The sequence below is a fragment of the Taurulus bubalis genome (assembly GCF_910589615.1).
Source record: "Taurulus bubalis genome assembly, chromosome: 11".
Taxonomy (NCBI): domain Eukaryota; kingdom Metazoa; phylum Chordata; class Actinopteri; order Perciformes; family Cottidae; genus Taurulus; species Taurulus bubalis.
The window spans coordinates 24,726,854-24,739,626 of NC_136599.1; the positions used below are offsets into that span (position 1 = coordinate 24,726,854).

At 44.9% G+C, this 12,773-nt stretch overlaps 1 protein-coding gene across 1 annotated transcript in view; it reads left to right on the forward strand.

Moving 5' to 3' along the window:
- The window catches only part of plxnb1a (plexin b1a), a 67,592-nt gene continuing 54,819 nt past the window's right edge, over window positions 1-12,773 (forward strand). The window contains exon 1 of the mRNA XM_079226553.1: window positions 1-134. The gene's annotated coding sequence lies outside the window, so the exon portion shown is untranslated. The remainder of the gene's footprint in view (window positions 135-12,773) is intronic.

Sequence of the window (12,773 nt, forward strand, 5' to 3'; positions counted from 1 at the left end):
AAACAAACAAACAACCCCAAAGCAGTGCCGCGAAGTAACACGCTGGACTTCATCAGGTACTTCGTGCTCGCGAGGCTCCGTCCCGCTGAACGCCATGGCCGGTTGATTCACGCGCGTCTCCGCTGACCCAACAGGTACGTGCAATGCCATCATGTGTTCAAATGGGGAGAAAAATGAGGATTTTGGGGGGGTAGGCCAAAGAAATAGCAACCCTTAAACGCATCACTTCTACTTGTTGGAGACCGTAACGTTGGCTGGCTCAGCGGGATGCACGGTGTTATCATCATGACGCGTTTAATTACTGTCACAATGGAGGGCGACTTCTGCAATTATGTGGGTGCAGAAAGTCGACAAATAGTTTTTTTTTTTTTTACCACCAAACACCACACAAGCGCGCACGCAGACACACACGCACACACTTACGGACGCACAGACACCCTCGACTAGACAAGTCAATGGGTGTCAATACAATGGGTGTGCACATAGCTTTGGACTATGATGCCCCCCCCCCCCCCCCCCCCCCCACACACACACACACACACACACACCCACACACACACACCCACCATGCACACACACTATGCACACACTCTTTTGTCAGCTGATGTAGGAATGTGTGTTATCCAAATGCCAAATGCCATGTTCACCTGCTAGCATTCTGCTGGACACACACACACACACACACACACACACACACACACACACACACACACACACACACGATGGTGAAGGGGCAATGGTGGAGTTGGGGCTCTTCGGTTGTTCAGCCAAAGCCTTGAAAACCTCAATCCCCTCTTTTCTCTACCGGGGTCCCGCCATCCAGAGGTCTTTGAATGACCGGCCATCTGCTCACTAGGGGTCTGTTCCAGAAGCACGGTATCACGTTACCCACACTTGACTGTGTGTGTGTGTGTGTGTGTGTGTGTGTGTGTGTGTGTGTGTGTGTGTGTGTGGGGGGGATTAATGTGTTATGGCGTCATCAGAGACGACGGTGTGTGGGGAAGTTTGATTGTTTGCAGACGACTGAGGGCATGAATACATAATATTGTTAGTGAACTAAGTCAAGCGGGTCGTGCATTTTAACCGACCGGCCGGCCAGACGCAGCTCACTCTCCTGATCGGACCTGGGCGGCCGCGTAACGCCAGTCCTCCTCACACTGATGCTGCTGTCCCTAAAGTAGTTCATTGAACATGCTGCCGTGACAACTAACGCTCTTTAGATATATAACGTGTTTTAGATTTTCAAGGTTTTTGATAATGATAATAATACCGTAAAGCGTTTTAGCTGAAAAGCCACAAAGTTCGCTGGATGACGCGGCCTTCCATCCTCACGGAATTATCTTCATCTCCAAGTGTTTCGTCTTCATCGACGGTCACCATAGGGCGCTGCGTGGATGACGGATTCTTCCAGAAGTTAGCATCAGCGTTAGCTGATCGTTACAAGTAAAAGCTTGCACAGGAAACGTTCAAATAAGTCCCTTCCCTCCTCCTGCGCTCTGAGGAAATTCGGGTTGGCCTGAATTGTGTTGCCCTTGTGTGTGTGATTACGTTTTTCTCTCTCCTTTTTCATAATGTCAAGGAAACTAAACAAAAGTTCCTCGAAATAAGGTTCGCTACACGGATATCAGGCCGATACGAGTACTGATCTGATACCTGCACCAATACCCCATCCAGCTGTTTGAGTCTTGTTGGATCGATGCTACACTCGCATGCAGTACACACACACACACACACACACACACACACACACACACACACACACACACACACACACACACACACACAGGCACTGGCATACCCATCTCATCATAAGCTTTCAGAAAATGTAATGCTGTGTTGAAGCCAAAGAAAATATATTTAAAGATAATGCATTCGATCTAGATTCATTTCAAAATCAATCCAATTTTGATTTGCTTTTCCAATTGATTGGAGGTTAAATGAAAGTAAATGACTTCATTCTGACGGTATTATCTGATGTTTTTTGACAAAAAAAAACGCAGGAGCCTTGCCATTTCTGCATGTGGCGCTTTTGAAATCAAACTGTGGGGACGATTATTCTCATCAGGGTGGCCCGCAGGAAGTGGTTAGGCTTACCATCCGGACCTCAAACCTCTCAGACACACGCGCACACACACACACACACACACTCAGAGGGTGAATGGGTCACGGAGCCACTTCAGCTGCAGCTGGTCATTGAAAAGCGGCTCCTCTGCAGCTGAAAATGTCTATTCTCTGGCCCTGTTCATGAAATCCTATAAAAAGCGCCGCCGCTGCCTACGTGTGCAGCAAGGACGGACTGTCAGGGTTTGTCGGCGTCAAATGTCGGGAACTCCACCACGAGTGAAGTGTTTTTTTTAAATTTTTCAACGAATGCTTCTGCGCCAGATTCTGATGATGGAAGTATTTTGGCCGTTCCTCCATATTGGTCACTGCGACAGCTGGTGGTCCCTCATGGTACATTCGTGTGTGTGTGTGTGTGTGTGTGTGTGTGTGTGTGTGTGTGTGTGTGTGTGTGTGTGAGAGAGACTGACTGGGGTGTGGAAGTAGAGATTCCGCAGAGAACACTTGTGAGGCAGCACATGCATCCCTGAGAAAGAAAAGAACGCCATTGTGCGGATTCCAAACCCATCATTGTGACTTGAAGCCACGTCTTTTATCTTTAAAAAAAAAAGTATTTTCCACAAACATAGCGGCAACGCTCCACTCTAATGGTCGCCCCTGGTTCAGGTTTGCCCCCTGTTGGCTGGGTAGACGGGATCCCGGGCCTAAAAAAGCCCTGGATGGAGTTTGACCGATGGGCAGACTGGCAGCTTACTGTAAACTTCTTTTCATTAGCAGTGAGCGTCTATCCACTGTACGTAAATGTAAGTCCCCCTCCATCTTCTCATCCTATTAACCACACACCTTAGTGAGGTTGTACAGTCCTGCAGGTTTGCATAAAAATGGCCGACGCTCTGCTCGTACCGCTACGTTGATTTTAACGTGAATCTCCCTTCTACTCCTATTTTATATCGTGACCCATTGTGGGCATAATGAGACCAAATGCAAATATTTAGATCCACCATGGCTACAAACTATTGGCACATTTTTAGGTTGAGGGATCCCTGAGTGACTTGTTCTCGTTGGTCCGTCTGTCTGCACTGTTCTTTTCTCTTTGGTCTACATCCCCCCAGGCCTAAAGTTGGAGTTAATTTATCTGTAGCAGCACCAAGGACTGCAGGGAATATGTCTATTATACATAGTGGGGAAATATTGCTCTCTTTGTTTAATTTAAAAGCACAAATGTCACTGGCAGTGTGTAGTTGTTTAAGACAAGCCTCCCCTCGTTCAGGCAGACTTTTTTGCAGGTGTATTGTGTATTGGGATGCTGATGATCTATGATCTCCTGCAAAGCTTCTGAAATATGATGTATCTGGTGTTTTATCTTGTATATATTCAGTCATAAAATGTCAAGTTGAAGGTCTGTCATTGGCTTTTGTGGTTTACATGGCGTACCTTCAGGGACACGCCACATAATTTGATTCCGGTACTTTCGCTCGCCGAGTTTCCATCAACGTAATATTTGGAATGCCATTGTTGTGAGTGACGCACCGAACTATTCGTCAGGGTGGATGTCCGCTCTCGTCAGCAAAAAATAATGGAAATCCGCTTATTCGTGCGTTCTTTGGTTCCAAACCAAAAGAAAAAGGAAAGCCAGAGAAAGAAGAGATCTGTAAGCGGTGTGATGAACAAGTCAGAACTAAAGATAGGAATGCCACAAAGCCCCATCTGAAATCTCCCTATCCAGCAGAATAAGACAAAACAACAAAATATAAACGTGACAGCCAACGGTGGCGAGACTTTACCAGGGAAGTAACGACGAGTTGATTCATCGGATTTATTCATCCCAGCATGCCCTTGTGTAAATAGTGCTCTTTGAGCAATATCATCAGCAGGGGACTTACTAAGGAATATTGCCCGACCCGAGTTGCATAATAGAAGTGTTCCAAACATGAAGATTGTGATTTAGAAATTAGCTACTTTCTAAATGACCAAGAAGCCATTAACTGTAATTGCATCAGCATCCCTGTCTGTATGTCAAAAGAAAAGCATCTAATACCACAGTATGGTCAAGATCAACCCTCCCCAATGTAATCCTTTTTGAAAATGTAATCTGTCAGGCCATATTAAACCCATAGGCTGTGGCTTTTTCTGTTATGGTTCCGAGCCCCGGGACAGTTGTGTTTGTGCCATGCCACCAGCCTCTGTCCCCCAACCCAGATCCCTGGAGAGCCTGCAGCCCAGACTGCTGTCCGGCCTCGAGACAGAACCCGACACCCCCAGCTGCCCTCTTCAGGCCCCCGTCCACTATACAATCAGAACGTATACTGTAGATGTTCCTTCTGTGTAATCGAGGCGAGTCATTGCCACGCCTCAGACAAATGGATGGAAATCTCCATCTCGGTCATGTGGGAAAGCTGCAATGTTTCATTTGTGTTGTTTAACAACGACAGACAAGTTGAGGGTCCATGCAGATTTGACAGGGATACTCTAGCTGAAACGCTTGTGTGCTATACTACTGGTTATTCAGGTGTTTTTTTTTTATTGGCTGGCACTGATTGATTGGTGAATAGATCTGCTGATCAGATGACTATTGGCTGCAACTAACGACTGTTTTGATAGTCAATGAATCTTTCGATCATTACTTTAGTTCATTGTTTTTTTAATCGGATGAAATACGATCCTCGTGTTCTTGTACAATGCTCTTCTATGACACATTTTGAATGCAGCCATACACTGAGAATACAAGCTAACAAGCCCTGAGAGTCACCCGTGGTCAAAGAACGATCGATATCATTTGCAAACTTGTCAAGATAACGTTCTGGGATGGATTGATCAAACGAATCCGGCTCGACTGCTTTTACTGAGCTGTCAATGGAGCTAATGGATTTGGGATTTATTCGCTTGTGCACACAGAAAGCTGGTCCAGAGGCGATCGCACCGTCAGCTTTTCTTTTCTCATTGTCTGCAGGGGCGCACATCCTCAGGTTTATTAACAGTGGAGGGGGATTCTCAGAATGTCAGTTTACATCCCGACTGAAGTGGAAGGGTTAAATCCCCTAAGGCTACTCAAGAAAGATTGTATTCCTGCAGGCCCACATCTGTATGTATGGATGATTTTTATTTGAGATTTTGCTCAAGTTTCAGTTGTGAAGAAAGAAAAAGCTACACCTAAGATCTTACTGAAGGTATGACATTTCTCTCCGAGCTAATTTAAACTAGCCTATGAGAGTTATGACGGACATTCATTTCAAAACAAACTTACCGTAATTTCCGGACTATAGGCCGCACCCATATATAGGCCGCACCTGCTCATTTTTAAAAGAAAAAAAGAAATTGTACATAAATAAGCCGCACTTGTCTATAAGCCGCAGGTGTCCCCGTTGAAACATGAGATATTAACACAGCAAGATGTTACAGGAACGATTTTTTAAAACTTTTAATTAAATAAATGCTGGCAACATCCACAACTAGTACATACATACGGCAAATGCTTTTTTTCAGAACAGTACTAAAGTTGTCTTCTTCAGTATCGGAATTGAACAGCCTGAAGGTTTGTAATTACTTCGTCACACATTTTCTCGGCGAAAATATAGGAACCTACCAGAAAAAGTAATTGATCACTATCGCCATCGTCCTCCTGTGCACTAAAGCCATTGAAGTCCTCTTCTTCAGTGAAGTCCTCTTCTTCAGTGAAGTCCTCTTCTTCAGTGTCGGAATGAAACAGCCTCAGAATTGCTTCGTTGCACTCAGTCTCTCTTTCGTTTGCGTCAATGTCACTTTCCTCCCGAGGATAATCCGCTTGCTGTCCTCCTCATCACGCAGCAGTCCAGCCTTTCGGACCCCGTTGGTGATGGTGGATTCTTTGACACTGCTCCACGCTGTTAGGATCCACTGGGTTGGTGATGGTGGATTCTTTGACACTGCTCCACGCTGTTAGGATCCACTGGGTTGGTGATGGTGGGTTCTTTGACACTGCTTCACGCTGTTAGGATCCACTGGGTTGGTGATGGTGGGTTCTTTGACACTGCTCCACGCTGTTAGGATCCACTGGGTTGGTGATGGTGGATTCTTTGACACTGCTCCACGCTGTTAGGATCCACTGGGTTGGTGATGGTGGATTCTTTGACACTGCTCCACGCTGTTAGGATCCACTGGGTTGGTGATGGTGGATTCTTTGACACTGCTCCACGCTGTTAGGATCCACTGGGTTGGTGATGGTGGATTCTTTGACACTGCTCCACGCTGTTAGGATCCACTGGGTTGGTGATGGTGGATTCTTTGACACTGCTCCACGCTGTTAGGATCCACTGGCAGACTTGAGGACAAGTTGCTCTTCGCATGCGGCCAGTTTTTGTAAAGGATTTCTCGCCGCTCGTCGGAGGAAGTGACGTCGTGTTGTTGATGTTATGCTAGAGTGGGGCTGCTAGTTGAGCTTGTTAGCTGTTACGCCGGAGCTACTGTTAGCGAAGAGCTTGTTGCCAACTCTGAACGCTCCTGCAATAAACCTGCAAGTTAACGCAACCAACGTCTGTCTGCGAGTCGTTCCTGCAGACGTTGCACTACGCCGTAGTCTTCAACAAATCAGATCTTTAGTTTCATAAACTGGGCGGATTCTTTGACGTGAGGGCCTGCGAGGTGGCGGAGATGTATGATTGGTCAGTGGGCCAGCGTGACCATTAACGTGCGCTGTGATTGGTCAAAGGGGCACCAAGCGACTAGAAACTTCTAGCTGCTACCTAGAAGCTACCTTGCTGGTGGATTTACTGATGACTTGCTGGTGGATTTTACTAATGACGCCTTTCGCACAGAGGATTACGGGCATGTGGTGAGTTAAATGCTTGCTGTGTTACTTAAAAAAAAAAAATCTGCAGTCGTATTTAATCATACACAGCGCTTTTGTTGCTGCTGGTCAGACAGCTGGAGATGTCTGTGTATGTATGCGTGTGTGCAGCACTGCACTGTTTTAATGTTGTTGGCTTGTTTCGTTATTACTAAATGTGACTGGCTGTTTGGTGGTTATTTGTCATGGTGAGGCGAGCGCTGCGTCATGGAACAGTGGCCGCACCTTTCCTTCTTGTCAAAGGGATTAACAGAGCCCAATGATTCCAGCCACGGGTGGTGCTGGCTGGAGGTTCTGTTGGAGGTTCTTGGAGGTTCTGCTGGAGATGCAGATGGGGGTGCTGCATCTGAGAACGCAGATGGCGCTGGAGAGGCGGAGGGTGCGCTGTTCACGGGGGCGCGCGCGGCTCGTTTTGTGACTTTACAGTTGCTAATATGGGGAAATACAAAATGGTAATCCATATGTGTCTTGGTGCTTATAAGGTTAAAACAGCTCTGCAGGTCGGTCCACAGCGTGTGACCTCCATGCTGTAATAGTGCAAAGAAATGTGAGCGTCTGCTGTCCACACATGGCGGTCTGTATGAACATGCCATGTAGTGGGCAGCGGCGTGTTCAATACATGCACGGGTGAGACAGGAACTCCCGGGACACTTTTTTTTTCTTCCCCAGTCTGCATCTGATGTGGACACACGTCATTGAAGGCCTTGTTCTAAAACCTAAAACACTAAAACACTGCACTATGGTAGTTGGTTGCATCGTTGTAAAAGCCGCAGTCTCAAAGCATGTGAAAAAAAGTAGCGGCTTATATGCCGGAAATTACGGTAACAGACAGAAAAACCTTCCCTTTGTGATGGATCAGTTGTAGCAGGGCGTTAGCTTTATCAAGCATTTGCTTTAAAATAGCGTAACCGGGGACCCGGGTCCTGACTGCCGGCTACGTCAATCCACCACAAAACGGACGTTCCCATTTGGCCTGTTCCACTTCTGTCTGCTTCCGAGCGCTTGCTGCCTAGACTGTTGGCAGAAACAGAAACAACAGTTGCCAGAAACAGAAACCCTCTTCCCCCCAAGCTGTTGCCCCCTGGCACCCAGCCACAGGCCCCTGGACAGTTGCCTTCTGACCCAGTGGAGCTCTGATAGCGATCCCACTTACTCACAGGTGGGACTTTTTTTGGGATGGGAGTATGCAGCTCTGTTGGGACAAACAGCTGTCACCAATGCCCTGAAATGTAATCCTGAAGTGACACCCACCCCCAACTGACATTTGGTTTGTCTCATTGTTAGTTTTCAAGACCGGTCCTGAATTAATTACCTCCGCTAACAAGCCCTGAGAATCACCTGTGGTCAAAGAACGATCGATATCATTTGCAAACTTGTCAAGATAACGTTCTGGGAATGGATTGATCAAACGGATCCGGCTCGACTGCTTTTACTGAGCTGTCAACGGAGCTAATGGATTTGGGATTTATTCGTTTGTACGCACAGAAAGCTGGTCCAGAGGCGATCGCGCAGTCAGCTTTTCTTTTCTCATTGTCTGCAGGGGCGCACATCCTCAGGTTTATTAACAGTGGAGGGGGATTCTCAGAATGTCAGATTACATCCCGACTGAAGTGGAAGGGTTAAATCCCCCAAGGCTACTCAAGAAAGATCGTATTCCTGCAGGCCCACATCTGTTTGGATACTCTTGATTAGGCCATTGATTATCGACAAACCATGCTGGCTGTATTTACTTTGTCTGTGCTAAACAGTCACAGATATTAATGGGGTTTTGTGACCCATGGATATTTGGATTTCATAGTCAAATGTAGTTCTTCTGCTGTATATTTTGCTGATTATGCAACCTCAAAGATATTAGTCGTAGCGCCATTATTTCCAGCGTCCGACTTTATTGAATTGATTCAATTCATTTTATATAGCCCAACATCACAAATGCAAGTTTGCCTCGGAGGGCTTTACAATCTGTACACATGACATCCTGTCCCGGAACCTCACATCGGATCAGGAAAAACTCCCCCAATAAAGATAGTAAAAACCCTTTCACAGGGAAAAAAGGGGAAGAAACCTTCAGGAGAGCAACAGAGGAGGATCCCTCTCCCCGGATGGACAAAAGCAATAGATGTCATGTGGCCAGAATGAATAACGTAACAGAGTTACAGCACATTACATGAATGTGACAGAAATTATTCATATAATGAGTAGTATGATCTACTCTGCTTCGTTCTACCTCCTTTCAAGTTTCTTGTATTTTAAGAGGATTCTAGCAGTATTTACACTGGGAAATCGGCTCACTCTGTGCTTCAGATATTTATGTTCTGATGTTGGTGGAAGTCAAATCCTCTTAAGTCTCCCACTGATTAATGAAAAGCTGAAAGGAAAGAAATAAGGTTGGAGGTTAAACCATAATACCTCCAGTGCCACCCAATATAAAGTCCACTCCAGGGCAGAAAAAGCCGAGCACTGGTCCTTTTTGAAAGCATCACAAGCAAACTCATTTGTAGGACGTTATTGTTGGTCAAAATCTATTAATTGGGATACTGATCTACATTTGTACACTGTCAAAGTGTAGGATGACAAAGAACCAACATTAAACGGTTACCAAATATCAAACATGTAAGGTAACCATCAACAGAGTACTAGTGTTGCACGTTATACCGATCGCAATGCCACGTTGTTTATTAATGCAGTCAAAAATTAACTGCGGGAGCCAGGATTTTGCTTGCTCCTCAGTCATCAGCAGAACTCAATGTAAATAACAAAGCGGCTCTACTAACGGTCAGGCATAATGATAAGATTAGATTCGGCATCTTTGCTGAATCTGTGCAAGCATTTCCTGTAATTCCGAAACACATAATCCACCAAAGAGCGCGTGATGAATTATTATTTTACCGTGCTTTTCAGTAACATGAAATGAAGAGACATTCAGACTCAGGTATTCAGACAGGGTACCATTTTAAAGTTTCAAGATTGGTAGCATGACGACACAACAGATTGTGCTCCGATGCACTGATATCTCTTTAAAGTGCTTGGCTATGGCTCTCAGCATAGAGTCATTGTGGAGTCTCCGGCTCTCTGGTTCCCTCAAAGGTTGTGAGAACTGATCTGTGAATTTTGGTTGAACAATAGCAAACAAAGTTGACCATGAACTTGATGCAAACCATTTGTGCCGAATGGCACGTCTCAAATGCTAAAATGTGACCGGGCCTTTGACATAGTTTGAGATAGGATTGGTGGTTTTGCTTGAATATGTAAGTTCTGTCTCTACATGATTGGCTGGCAGATCTTGACCTCAGATTATTGAACTCTTGTCTATTTACTGTCATATCCCATTTACATGCACCATTTGGGTTTCAATTCTCTAACGATCGCTGCACAAACCCTGCAGTGTCAGACTTAAAGCTCGAAGGCATACTTGTTATTCCATCAGAGCCCTCCTTTCCTCAATAGAGTCTATTGGAAGTAATTGGCCCTATTTCTGCATGTTCATATGAATAGAAACATCTGTACCATACATAGGGTTGCCAATGCTTTTTTTTAATAGACACATCTAGAGGTTTGTTAATTTCATTATCAGAAAAGATCTTGAATTGAGTGCTGTAGCATCTATCCCCTTTCTTAACCATTTAAAACGATGTGAATGGAATAGTCCACTCTTGCTGATTGTTTGTTGCGCGATACTTGTTGGCTTTCCACTTTCTGTTAACCAGCCGCCCAACAGGAAACGTCAATCTCATTCTATGCGCCATTTATCCCTAAAAGGGTCTATCGAACCTGAAAAGTGCTTTTTACATTACCCTGCTCTCCGGCTCACGGAACACTGATGGATAGATGCTTTTTTTTCTTTCCTTCAAACAATTCCAAAGCCTTTTGTGAGTGGCTGCTCACTCACTTGTTTTACAAGATGAGGAGAGGGATGCTGTTTGGCGCTCAACGGCGTCATTTAGTAAAGGGCAGAGACGAGCCACGATTCCGCTCGTGTGTTCGCTCCAAATGCGGCAGCTGCGGCGGAAAGAGGAGGAAATCATTTGGATGGTTTGTTTGACCACGGCAGTTGAAAAGTCTGCCTCGTTTTCTGTGATCCAGTTGGCAGTGAGCCACGGTAAAAACATGAGTGCTTATTAATGTAAAGCCAAGACTGTTGACATGAGTAGCCTAGAACCCCCTTTTGGAAATTGCTTTTCTATAATAGATGTATGTGTGAAGCACAAAACCAACAAGCCATTTAGACTTTACTTGGAACTGTTTCTGGATTTGATTAGTGATGATATTTTTCTAATATTTTTTAATATCTAATGCTGTTCACCAATGTCCTTTTGTGAGCCAATAAGGTGGCTCACTCCACAAGTACACAAGAGTTATTCATTTGCACAGGAAATTAATATAGTTAACGGATAACAAATGTGAACATATATGAACTACATATTCAAGAGAACGCAGTGCAAACACATCCGAGCAAACCCCTTCAATTTTTTATAAAAAAAATACTGATCATAGCAACTACAGCACATACAATTAACATTTGTAGCAGGAAAGCAGGTGTCACTCTCAGTAGCACAAACAAAAGCTCGGCCCAGTCGAAGTATTAAGGAACCTTTAAATCGGCCGGTGAAGGGACAAGAATCCAAAATCTCAAATTCTCTAGTGTGTATGTATTTAATAGCACGGATGGGCTTTAGATGTTTTTTTAAGTTTCTCTCATCACAGACCAGCCATTAGGATGAATACGCGAAATCAGCAAAATCAGCTCTGGTTCAGGATTCTTGGAACCAGCCAGCATTTCCACCAGTGTCCAGTGGAACCATCGATGACTCACTCCACAATTCACAAAGGCCGTAAACGGTGGCAGCAAGACGGCAGATCACACTGATTAATTGATTATCAGAACCTTTTTGGGCTTCAGGTTGGGAGCCAACCTTTCCGGCTTCCGAATCGATTTTAATTGTGATCATAAAAAGCTCAAAACGTTTCAGAATTGGGTACCCGTTCCATGTTGGTGGTTAAAACGTTGGGTTAACGCGTTGGTACCGATCCACGGCTCCTTCACCTTCTAATGAAATACGCTTTAGGTTCAAATTAAATCAGATTTCTTGTTTGAAGAAAATTATATTAATAGTCATGGCTTTGAGTAGATGTTTCCGGATCCAGCAGTCTGGGGTGGGATGGGGGGGTTGACCAAACAGAGCACTGTGTGCGTGGGTGTGGGTGTGGAAGGGGGGGTATAGATTTTCATAGTGGTTGCAGCACAGCTGACCACACAGTGAGAGGTTATGACACAAACACACAGAGACGATCTTTATAGTCCTCCTGAGTGTGTGACAGCTTCTGTCAATCGCATGTCAAATGCAATTCTACTTCTATTGCAGCGGCAGAACGAAACAGATTGCTTCCCCAAGTAAAGGAAACGCAACGGATTTGAATGCAATTGAAACCCTTTTGTCTGACCTTTTGTGACTGTTTTCACTTCTTTACCCCAGAGTTTCAGGTTCAATTGTAGATGACAAACATATTCCATGTAAAGACATTTCACAGATTTAAAGCCGAGCTGACTTCACCTTTTCTTAAACAATAATGGTCAAGAAGTTATTGTATTCTTACCCCAATTTAGTTTTTTTTCTGTTTGCATACTTGTGCTCCAAGTCTGATCCATCAAGCCCTCTTAAATGTTCCGCCGTCTCGTAAAATTCGAGTTATTTCCTATTTTGGCTTCCAAAGATTATGAAATCCAGGTCATCAAGATAAAATAATTAACTCGGTGGCCCCAGGGCAAATGTGGGTCGTAGCATCGGCTGTGAGTTTTCCAACACCACCTCGCCCGCCACTTAACGGGGTTCTTACGGTCATGGAAAACCTGGACAAGTCAGGGAAGTTTAAAATGGTTGTTTCCAGGCCTGGA